Below are 13177 nucleotides of genomic sequence, written 5' to 3'. Positions count from 1 at the left end.
TTTGGCTTAAAGAAATCCTAAGTGTTGCTTGCAAAATTTAGCCAATGAAATTCTGAAGGGAAACATCACTTAGAGCTGATGGTGTGCAAGGAGGCTGTTGCCGTTCACCTCGCAGTCATACAGTAGTTTTTAGAAATAAAACGTAGCTTTTCCCTGGCATCACTCTTGCTCTTTACGGAGTTCTGATTCTTCTCAGCCAAACTTTATTGATTTAAAATTGCACAATTACATTCAGTCCTCCACCTTTTCTCTTTTTAGTTCTGCACTAAGGGACTGTGTCACATGACCAATCCACCCCTGTTTTTTTGTTTGTTTTAGTCCTTTTTTCTTTTACTTTCCCTACATTGTTGCATCCTATTTTTTTTCCTTATCATATTTCCTCATCAGGATGGAGTCACCATTGGCCTGGAAGTGCTACTACCCAAAGAGGCCAAGCTGCACCAGGAGGTCAGCCCACCACTTCAGTACGATGTCTTCCTCTACAAAGTTGCCAACAATGGAGACTCCACCTCTCATAGCCAAGGAGCTCCCTCTAACTCCTCCGTTTCTCAACCCGTTCCCAAATCTCCCAAAACACCCAAATCACCTAAAGTCACCACGGGTGCCGTGTCTGGGAGGCACTCCTCACCCAGCCGTCACTCCTTATCTGGTCGCCACCCGTCACCCAGTCGTCACCCAGCACCTGGGTGTTATTCCTCCCCCGCCTGTCACCCTAATTCCCCCCACGCTTCCTCCCAACAGAAATGTCTTCCAGGCCTCTCCGCTACCCCTCCTCAGCAGCGCAGCCCCCGAGGTGGAGCTCCCAACTCAGAGCGCTCTGCGAGGTGGAGAGACCACCAGAGCGGACCCATTCACTCATCTCCCTCTTCACCTCATCTCACCCAGCTGCCTCCATCACCATCCAGAGCAAAGTGCAGCGCAGTCAGCACCCGCTCCCTGCCGCCTCTCTCCTGACCAAATGTTTCCTCTGCCCAACCCCCAACAACTGCACATCCAAGCACACAAAAATATGTCTTAATCCAATCCGCGTGGTCCAGTTTTGTACTAGCTTTTTGTAGATGTTTTCTCAAACTACCCATCTGTGCGCTCTCAACCCACACATTTTATTACTCAGAGGAAAACGGGCCGCACCAGGTCCACCGGACCGGAGCTAGAAGTGCTAGAATTCATGGATGCACAAAACTACAAATCATTCTGTTGTCACTGCAGCCTCAGATATTATCTTTGATGTAAATAACAAGCTTCCTAAACTCAGGTTTAAGACACCTCAGATACAACTCCCGTATATAGCGCGGTGCCAACGTCAGCAGAAACTGAGGGCGTAGCTCAGAAAAACTTAATACTGTTATCATTGTTTTATATGAATCTTTTGCTAAAAATTTTGTTTTTGTGTTTCTAATCTTAAATAAATAATAAAGAGAGAACAACAAGCCGTTGTGTTGTTTTGTTCAGACAAGAGAAAAGGCAGAGCTGACAGTCTGAAGACCTCTGCTTCCACCCTGTGGACAATGTAGGCATTGCGACAGAAGGCTTAGTAATTCTGTTGTACCTTAAAATTGTTTCCATCAGGTAAATCTTTTGCTAGCGTTTTTTTTTTTTTTTAAATAAGACGGTTTGATTTTGCTACATTAGAATCTCATTGAAAAGGTTAAATTTCAGTAATTTAATGAAAGAGGTGAAACTCAAATTCTGACTTAATCACGCACATTCACAATTCAAAAAGCACTTTCTCTGACAGAAAAAGCCTGAGTAGAATAGACATGGATGTTTTATTGCATAGGCACTGGATTCCTGGAAGCAGGATGGACAATGTGATTTAGACACTTTGCTAAAGCCACCATAATTAGAGATCTGGAAACAAACTGGGATCAACCACAGCTGACATAAAGATCACATCGACACCAAGGAGATTAAATGAGACGAGACAAACAAAATGAGAAGAGGGGTCAGAAAACCCCCTCTTCTTTTCACACAATAGCCCTTTTGTGTGCTATTGCCCACAAAAGGGCAATAGCACAAAAATGATTTCAAATCTTTTATCCTATCAGCTGATGTGCCAGCCCCAGATGGTGGAAAACAACATTTGCAAGGACAAACAATGTTAATTGTATCATTTTCCTCACACATTAGTGGAGAAATTACAGTAGTTATCTATTTTTATGTGTTGTGACCAAACAACTAACTGCAGTGTTTCGTCAAAAATAAATAAATAAAAGTTTGCAGTGACAGTCACTGGTAAATCTTTTGGAACATCTTTTTTTTTTTTTTAATCTGTCAGAAACCATGTAAAAGCCAGTCAATATTGGCCTGACAGAAGGACAGTCATATGAAATGCTCTGAAGTTCACAAACTCTGTAAAAAAGTAAGCTTTGACCTCCCTCTGGGGGTCAAAGCTGCACTCGTTCAGACTGCAGCTTTGTGCTTTAGTCTGGCAATGCAGAGCCACATTAAAACTGATTAATTAGATGTCAAAACACACCAGCAGAGTATTTTACATGTCTTTATCATTGCTATAATTATGCTTGAAAACTATTAATAAATCAAGGCTGCTTCAAATCTTCAATCACTTTGTCATGTATGTCAATGTCAATTTATTTATAAAGCTCTTCAAAAACCGCTATTAAGTGCACCAAAGTGCTGCACAGCACCACAGAAAAAACCCATATAAGAATAAAACACAACAGATTAAACAGACAGTACAAGTAGATTACAAAGTCAAGGCTTAAATAAAGTGTTCAAGACTATTGGCAGATCTAACGGTGAAGGGTAAGTTATTACACAAATTAGGAGGAGTGACGGCAAGTCGCTGGTCTGAATTAGTTGTATGGCGTAATGGTTTGCACTCTGACCTTTGAAACAAGTGATGTGAGTTCAAGTCTGAGTAGGACCTTTTGACAGTGCATATAACCTTTTGCACAAGGCAACATTTTCCATACAGTAGCTGTTCTCAGTCTCGTCAGTCTGCTAAAGGAAAGATGTTAACATGGTTTTAGTCTAGCTGTTGAGATTTAGCTCTTGATCATCCTGCTTGAGCTTTTAGGGGGGGAAACTCATGGCTTGTTTTGTTGACCTCATGAGGCTTTGCAAAATTTCCCCTCATTATAAAAGTGGACAACAAAGTTGTGTCTTGAAATGAGAAAATGCAAGAAGACATGTCCAAGTAAAGAAAGAAAAAAGATGCAAGAAGAGGAAAAAAAAAAAATAAAATTAATTGATTGATTAATGTAACGCCAACATTTTGGAACGTTTTAAATTAAACTCCTCAGAGGAATGTCCCGTTTCAAGTGTCCAATCTGCCTGATGTGCATTTGGAGGTCAGTCTGCTGATTCTCTGCAGATCACTCCTTAGTGCAGCTAAGGAGTGATCTGCAGAGTGCAGCTAAGGAGTGATCTTGAGCCTCTTAGTGTGTTTTAAATCAGCTGTTACCATTCACTGCGTTACAGCATGCTTGCACCATGACCGTTTACAAAAAAAAAAAAACTAAATAAAACGTTGCAATGCTTTCATGTCTCACTGAGAGGATCTGATGAAATATTGGAGCAGCAACATTGTTGTTCACAAATCCATCAGTTGTTTTTTTGGATCAAAATCACCTAAGAGTTTAGTTATTCTAAAGATGAACTCCAAATTAATTATTAGCTTAATGAATGCAGAACCTTACACCATTTCCATACAGCCTAGTCCTATGTGATGTTACCTCGCGTGGCCCGCCCTCCCGCTCCGTCGCTCTGTCTGTGCAGCTTTCGCAGGAACCTCTCAGTGGCGGTGTTACTCCACAGTTTGAGCTTGCACTCCTTTGGCGGAAGAATATAACATAACCCTCAGGCACTTTGAAACCACTGATCTGCATCCTCATTAGCATTCCCTCTGTGTGGACTGAGGTAACGTGTGCTGATTCAACATGATGCAGTGATAATAGATTTTGTTATCACATAGATATCTGGGCGATCTTTGATGATCCCCGGTGTGTTTAAAGATCAGATTAAAGCTGGTGCGGTGTGTAAGTCTGCGTGTGAGTGTATGAGTCCTCCAATCCAAGCAGGGCTGAACAGATGATACGTCTGCAAGCTGAACAGATGATTGTGTATTTTCATACGTGTGAACCACTCAAGTGTGCTGCCTTTTAGAGATGTCATTACTGCCTCCTCATGACAAGCTGTAAAGTATTTTTGATGACCCAAAACAGATGGAATTGTTTTTTTCCAGCTTTGCTCCCACTCCACCCACCCTTCTGTCTGTAGCTCATCCAATGCACACACACACACACGCATACACACGCACGCAAACAGAGGCACGCTCCCGTCCCCTGAGACGCCTTCATGGCAGATGAATATTCTTATAATTAGTGGAAAACACACAGAGCGGAAGACTGACTGTTTCTCAAACATTTTAAGCCTTTTTTTGTTTTTTTTACTATGCTTTTTTGTGTCTAATCTCGACAAATAGTGTCGTGCATGACTACTCATACCCCTTTGAACTTTTTAGCCTTTTGTCACTTTCTCACCACAAACCTCAATGATTTTATGTAACAGAGCAAACACAGAGTGGTGTATAATTTGTATTCAGCCTCCATGAGCCAATACTTTCTAAAACTAACCATTTGCTGCAATAACAGCTTTGTGTTGTTGGCATATTGTCTTCACAAGTTTGCACATATTGAGAGTCGGAATTTGGCACATTTTTCTGTACAAGCTCTCTGAAATGAAGTCAAAATGGGAAGAGGGCTTCTGTGAATGACAGCTTTTAAGATGTTTTCAAAGATCCTCAGTTTGGTTTAGCTCTGGCTGTGTTTAAAGTTGTTTTCCCACCACTTGTGTAAAGTCTTTTTCATCCCCTAACATGCTTTTTTTCTAAAGTGCCTTGTATTAAGCTCCATTTATCCTCTGTTTGAATCTTACAGTTCCCCTCTTCCTGCTTAAGAGCATTGTGCCCCCCCCCCACAGCATGACGCTGCCTTTCGCCTTGGTTATGATGTCCTCAGGGTGTTGTGTAGTGTGACTTTCAGCCACATAAATAACTCTTCTAATACAAATAAACTATTGACATATGAGGATTATTTTTTATTTAGGGGTATCAAAAGTGGATGTTCTTGCATGAACATTGCCCTGGGCAAAGGCAAAGGTTATTTTGTTTTCATCCGGTTCGCATTCACTCCCTTTCTAATGTCGCCATGCGTAACTGCCCATATGACCCAATTACAAAACTACCATTGCATATAAGAGGAAAGGAGAATAACCGCTAGTGCATGCCACACTTTTCAGATCTTTATATCGCTTCACTTCACAATGACACTTCCTTGTTTGTCTATCACATAGAATCCCACCAATATACATTGAAATGTGTGTTTGTAGAGTGACAAAATGTGATAAAAGCGTCGTTGAGACACAACATGAAACAGAAACAACTATTTTCATGTTGTGAAAACTTTTTTTTTGTGCTTTAGCCTCCACCATAATACCAGACCTCCTGCTCAGTCTTCCTTCCTCTTCTCTTTTGATGTCGCCTCCTTTGTGACCTCCAGTTTCTCTGAGTCAGACTGAATGGCATGCTGTTCAGGAGCTGTCACTTCGGCTTCATTTGTGGGTGTACAAAGAATCATTTCACTTAAACAGCATACGCAAAAATAATCTACTGTTAACTTTCTGAATGTAGTAATTCAATTCAAAAGTGTTGAGAAGTAAGAACAGCAAAGTGTCATTTTTTCTGAACAGACTACATTTGTTTGAGAAACAAGATCTGATTTTGAAACTGACTTTTCGTTTTTCAAAAAATATTGCTCTTTTAAGTTATGCTTTTCTGCTGAAGTACCGACACATATATTACTCCTTTGCAGAAAAAAAATGTAATGTAAGAATGTAATAAATTTTTTTTTTAAATGTTCACTTCCAAGTTTGTTGGCTGAAATCTTTGGAGACGTGCAAAAATGGTCCATGTTTCTAATAGCATGGACAATGTTATAAGAAACATTTTTGCTTCGTGCAAAAATGAAGCTTTTTTTTCACACCCTTGCTTGACTTTATCGTTTTTGTCTTATTGAGGGCCTATATGTAGGATTTTCCAAAATGCCAAGGACAGGTATTTCTAAAATGTCCTTGGCAGGTCTAAAATACTGACTGGAGCACAATATTTCTTCAGGAGTTCTTTTTACCTGTGAGATCACTGGGAAAAAAAAAAATCTAGCCTTTCTCTAAGGGGTGTTTTTTTGTTTTTGGACAGCAAAGACTTTTTTATGGTGCATTCCTGATGCAGGTTAAAGGGTTACTATCTCTATCTGACTGCAAACACCAAACTCTGTCAGCTTCTAAAACTGCCCAGACTTATATTACATTTGTGTTTTTTGCTACTTGGTTTTAAATCAAACACTCTCCCCCAGGGCCGAAGTTCTACAAAAGCAGGCAGAACTAAAACAAGTATCACTTGTAGCAGAGTTTCTTTACAGCAGTGACTCATTTCAAGTTGAAGATTTTTTTTTATTATTTCATGCCAGACTCGTGGGCATACAGAACCATTTATTTATTTTATTTTTTTTACGTCAAAGGCTTTAAAAAAGTCTGGATTTTGACATGATGACGCAGGAAGGTTCGATATCAAAGAGAACAGCAGGGTTATAAATCAGAATATGAAATGTTTGTGTGTATGGCCATGCAACTTTTTACATTTCTGTTCCCCTCTAGTTACATATACGGAATACATTGTGGTTTAGTATGTATATTTGTGTCTTTATGTGAATTTTATAGATAAAAATATCAATATTTTATTAAATTACAGCAACAGAGCTACATATATGATACTGGGTTTTTTTTTTACAATGTCAAAATTATTGTTAAATATTACAATGATGGTATCAATTGCAATAAATCCATATTTTTCTCATTCCTCCCTGGGAACCTTACTCTGAAAATTGGTGTTTGTTGGGTCTTTCAGGAGGATAATGATGCAAAACATACAGTCAATAAAAAAAAAAATCTGATGTGGACGTGGACCTTTTCGTGTTGCTGTGTTCTATAACAAACAATAAAACAAACACAAAAAAAGTCCAAGCCTAATACAATTGCACCACTTGACTGCTTGAAGAATGTAATTTCAAATTATTATTTTTTTTAATGTTCATTTCCACGTTTGTTGTTGGAAAAGTTGAATGAAAGGTGCCTCAAAGTTGGAGCTGTGATTGGGAAAGTCAAAAGTTTGTCACCGACGTTGATCTCAAAATCCAATATGGCTGCCTTGCATATAGAATTCAGTGGTAGGCAAGCATCCAAAGTGATGATTTGCACTTCATTTTTTATTTCATCAAATGCTTCAAAATATAGAGCAATAGAGGTTATTATGCAACCTTGCTAAAGCGTAGTCTGCCTAGTGACTGAACACTCCAATTAGCAAACCCCACTAGTTTTCCAACATGCAATTCATTTTGGGAATTTCTGAACATTTTCTACCCTGCCATTTCTCCTTTGACCAGTAAACGTATCTACAGATGCTTGATAGATCTACATTGTTCATCCTGCAAACAATATTAGATTTTATTCTGAGTTCCACTAACGGCAACCAAAGGATCACCGGCGACACCTGCAACTGAGTTTAAGATGCTTTTGCTAAAGCAAGATGCTAAAGACATACAGTACAGACCAAAAGTTTGGACACACCTTTTTATTCAATGAGTTTCCTTTATTTTCATGACTACTGACATTGTAGATTCACACTGAAGGCATCAAAACTATGAATAACACATGTGGAAATATGCACTAAACAAAAAAGTGTAAAACAACTGAAAATACCCCTTATATTCTAGTTTCTTCAAAGTAGCAACCTTTTGCTGTGATTACTGCTTTGCACACACTCTGCATTTTCTTGATGAGCTTCAAGAGGTAGTCACCTGAAATGGTTTTCACTTCATAGGTGTGCCCTGTCAGGTTAATAAGTGGGATTTCTTGCCTTATAAATAGTCATAAAAATAAAGAAAACCCATTGAATTAGAAAGGTGTGTCCAAACTTTTGGTCTGTACTGTATATGAGACAGAATTCTGTTGTTTTTTAACCATTTCAGCAGTTTCTATTAATTTCACTCCAAACACTGACTGCTATCCTGTTCTTTCAATGTTTCCAGTGAACTGGATGTGGACACAGTTCCTAAGACACTTTAGGATGACAGCAGCAGACGGAGGAACTGACAAAGGAGTTAAGTTGTGTTGCCCCTGTGATCGGGCCAAAGAAACAACATCGTTCTGAGTAAAATATTTCTGCTGTGTTCCTTTCCGACAGGCAACAGAGGCTGCCATTTCTCTCTTCAAAGCCACCATGACTTGACGAAAACAGTAATTTCACTTCACAGCAAACGAAAATTGCCATCCAAGTGCTGCCTGAACCACTTTGTGTGAGTCGCTGTGAAAAACAGAATTCAAAACTACCTCGGGGGGTTTTTTTTTCTTCCTTTTGTTGTTTTTCCGCCAAAGAATAAGCAAATATGTCTGATGATCTCATCTCCTCAATTCTTGTCTTTTAGTTTGTCTGATGCCTGAACTCGGCATGCAGTCTCTTCTCGCTAATTAAAGTGCTATCCAAGTTTCAGCTGAATCTAAGCATTCTTAGGGAGAGAGGTGAGGGGGGATTACTTGGGAGTGTTTGAGAGAGAAGGTCGGCCTGTTCCAACATGATGGATCTACTGCTCCACTTCTGCTGGCTCAACACATGAGAGATCTGATTTCAATTAGTAAAGAGGACACACACATCTCATCCCCCAATAGCAGCACACACACTCTGCCTTACTGTCACACTCTAACTTATTGTGACTATCTCTAAATCAGAGATTTAATTAATTATTTTCTTTTTTTTTTATTACCTGCAGATCCTCTGTCCAGGGCTTGTCAGCACTTACACTGAGAGTTGCAACCTTCTTTTTGGGTTTATACAAGAGTTGGTGAACCGATAAGCTGACCCGCATCTACACAAATACGCACACAAACGTGTGTGTACGTGTGTGCCTTGCAGCATGAATTATTGAGTGTGTTATTTGAGGGACAGCTGGCTCCTGAGCACATTAACTGTCTCAGTCATACAGCGATGGCAGAGGAGTGAGAGGACGCCAAGAATATCTCACTCAGACTTGTATCATTAAGCAATTGCGCCACAAAGTGTTTGTGTAAGCGCTCGAGTCAATTAATCCGAGGAACTGAAAAAAATTCTTCTATTTTTCTCTTTTTGCAGCAACAGACGATGAAATTCTTCGTAGGAGCTCGTCTTTATTTGCTGTCCGTAAATAGATTGGAGTCAATTGTGAATTGATTATGAGCTGCAAAAGCTCTGCTTCTTGCGTAGCATGATGATTCCTCTCCATCATGGAACAATTTTCTTGCTCCGCGATGGAGAGTTGCTGAAATTATTGGACTGTTAAGACAAATTTAATCCGGAAGGGTTATTTTCCTCAAATCAAGTACAATATCGTGAAAATTGTGTCGATTTTGGTGCTTACACTCACGAAACATTACTACAGCCTGTGAAAACATGAAACCGTTTCTCGGAGGGTTTGGATATTACATCCAAGCATTAAACATAGATCGTTACTGACAGTAATGCTATTTTATGGCCTAAACAATTATGGGAAAGACTTCTGGCTTGAAAGCTGTCTAGCAAATAGTAAGCGACACGCTACACAACAAGAGTAAGTAGCAAGTACTTTATTGCCAAAGATGTTGGCTGATTGGAGTGCTGTGGCGGAGCACACTGATGGAAAGTTGAGGAAGAAAAAACTGATGAGAAAAAAAAAAATATTTTTTTAATCACTTCACACTTCCCTCTGTTGTCAATTTTTTTGGATATGCTGGTTGAATTCCCAGCTGGACTTGCCACCAGCCTACACTGCTAAATGTACAAATAAAAGTCCAGATACCTGCTTTTCACACCAAGATGTCATACTTATTGACTAGCCTGCAAACTGTCCTGACCGAAACAGAGGAGAGACATCAGAGACAATGATGCAACGCAACCTGAAGGCCACTATTGAAGCAACCTGGGATTCCTTAACACCTCAGCAGAACCACATGCCACACTGCATACAGCAAGTATTGAATGCATATGGTGTACACTCACTAGAGTCCAACATTTTTGTGAAATACACATATTTTTTTTATTTATCTGATGTAATATTCACATTTTCAGTGAAACTGGATTTTGTGTTTCTTTTAGCTGTAAAATTAACAGAAATATATAGACATGCAACATAACACTAATGAATCTGAAATTCAGTTCAATTAAATGGCTGAAATAAATACGTTTTCAATAATAATCTCATTTGCTGAGATGAACCTGTAACCAGCGGCACTAAATCCAGAATGAGGACAGAAAGTAGCTTCTTGTTCACAGCCATCACCACGTTTCCCTTTAAGCTGAGCTGCCGGGGATCCTGCTGTGGCAAGCCCTTCCCAGTTGCTCACACCTGCGTCTCCTGTGGGTGTGTGTGTGTGTGCGGGTGTGTGTGTGTGTGAGTGTTTGCCTCCCACCCACGTTGGTAAATTTGGGTTCCTTCCTTGCAGCGCCGCTGGGTGAGAGCAGGGTGCAGCCTTTGGGTCCCCACTTTCCTCTCGGTAGGCGTCCCCATCCTGCCTTCAGATGTTTGGTCTATTAATCTGCATGTGTGTCTTACATGACCTTACAAAAGCACTGTCTCACTAATTCCCACTCAGTTGAACCCCACTTAAGATCTGAGACATAAGGGGAGTCAAGAAGGAGTGAAAATCCATGAATGTGAACAAGGAGGACACGAATGTTGATGCTTATTTAAGACACTCCAGTCCTTTATTTACCCTACGCAAAAAAAAAAAAAACAACCCAAAAACATTAAATTGCTCCAGTACCTTGTTAGAAATATTTGCAGTTGGCCATTACTTCTTGTGGGGTGTGGATGGGGGCAGCTGACATGTAAAATCATCCCGTTTTGCGAAGTTTAAATGAGCCACGTTGTGACTGCGAGGTAAATGTCAGGGGGTTTTCAGCCGGAAACCTTCGCCACAAGAATGTGACCGCGGGATGTCGAGTAAATCAATATGGAAGCAGAGGGAGAAGGGCTGAGGGAGGGTGGGGGTAAAGAAAGAGGAGAGCTGGGGGAAGAGAGGTTTAGTGCTGCAGGTGAAAAGGAAAATGATAGCAAAAGGAGGAGAAGCAGGAGAGAATGAGAAGAATAATGACAAGTGGAAGAGGAAACTGAAGGAGGGACTGAGAAGTGTTTTTTGCTTTCCATGTGACTCTTAAGGAGTAGGTCAATCTGTGACATTATCACATTGTGTGTGTGTGTGTGTGCATAATTGTGTAAGAATAGGCTGTTTATACGTTATGTTTTTGCTGCTTTAGAAAAAGATTCACTCAAAATCTGTGCTAAATAGAATACAATTCTACAATTTTGGGTTAAAATTGTTTCATCCTGGTAAAGATGTACACAAAAAAAACCTTTAAAATCAATTTCATTGATGTTGGATATGGTGGTCATGGAGACAGGATCTAACTGTTGTTAGGAAGACTTGTTCATTTCAAGTCGCCACTCTTTGCTGCAGATTTATTATGACTTTCCTTGCAATTCTTGTTACTCTTTGTGGGGCAAAGATAACTATGAGAGTTCCTCCTGCCTTGTCAGAAGAAAAGTGGGTCAGAATCATGTCGCATTATTACCCAGGAGAAACAGAAAATTATTGATTGTTGATGAAAGGTTTGTAGACATTTAGATCTATTTAAACTTTTAGGGGTGCCCACAATTATTAATCCAAGTGTTGTTGGATAACTAATTACTTGTAAACAATGATTTTTTTATTTTCTAAGAGTTATTCTGCAAAAAAAAAAAAAAACCACAAAAAAACACTGTAGTTGAAGAATTGTGACACATTTCTGTCAGCCTTTTTTCTTTCTGTTAAACATAAATAAATAGTACCATACACAACTCAATTCCAACCTTGAAAGTGCTAAAAGCTTAAATGAGTTCTGATCCGTTAGTTGACGGTGTTGCCACAACAACCAACCAAAGCACAATAACCAGAAGGTGAGGCATTCATAAGCGTACTTCGCTTTGTCCTTCTGCTTACGCGAGTCAAAGTTGTTCAACTACATGAACTGAACTCTGAGGTCCCAAACCAAGGACGGGTTTGGTCTTCTGTATTTCTGCTCTGCTGCTTTAAAAGACGCCAACCTTCCCAGCCCCCCCAACCAGGAGCCTGATGATGTGCAGTTCTCTGCAGAGCAGGACTTTCAAACGATATTATTTCCATTTCAAAGCGCCCGCTGCTTCCTCACAAACATACAAGCTGTGGCATGTTACACAGAGCAGGACGCCACAAACCGCCTCATCACTTTGTTGCCTAAATGATAGTTAACCCCGTGGATGTTCGCCTGGTCTCAAAGAGCGAGCTGCTGCGTGCCGTTTCAATTAGGGAGCAGGCGTGGATGCAGAGGCCGTCCGCCGATGTTGCAGGGGTTTCTCCTGTGAGGCATCGCTGCCGCTTGACAGCGGTTTCAAACAAAGGGGCCTTGTTACCGCGGCTGTCAATTACACGGCAGATGTCTGGAGCAGAGGGCCAACTGATTTATATGCAAGCTGAGGATAGATCCGCTAAACGGCACTAAGCAGTTCAGAGGATGCAATTATGTGATTATTTATCCAACCCACCACAGAAAACTTTCATCACTACCACACACACACACACACATATACATATATATATAAAGACAGAGAGAGAGCAGATTAAGATCTGCTGGTCCCAAAATTAATCTCCCTCATCTAAAAACCGCTGAACATGAACACACAAACACACACTTAAGCGCACAGCGGTTTCTCCTGCAACTTTAATGTTCTCATTTATCCTCTTATGCACAAATGTCAACCTTTGTCAGCCCTCAACTCTGCCTCTCCCTTTGCTGCCCTCCACACCTTCTCCAGCTCTCCCCTCTTCCTTTGTATTTGCTTCCATCCCTTACACCCCATTTATTGCCCTCCTCTTCCACGACAGCTCGTCCTTCTTCTTGTCTGCATTCCACTCACTTTTCCCCTTATTGTGTTCGGCTCAACTGCTCCCCTGCCCTCTCCGCTCCATCGTGCATAGATATTACACATTTCTCCAAGATATCCGGCTCTCTCTTTGTTTTGCTTCATTGTCTTTCCCTTCTTTCTCTCTGCTTGGGGATCCTCTCGTGACATCATCA

Source organism: Xiphophorus hellerii, chromosome 13, assembly GCF_003331165.1.
Source record: "Xiphophorus hellerii strain 12219 chromosome 13, Xiphophorus_hellerii-4.1, whole genome shotgun sequence".
NCBI classification, from domain to species: Eukaryota; Metazoa; Chordata; class Actinopteri; order Cyprinodontiformes; family Poeciliidae; genus Xiphophorus; species Xiphophorus hellerii.
The sequence above is the reverse complement of the archived record's forward strand: the minus strand, read 5'-3'. Positions refer to the sequence as shown.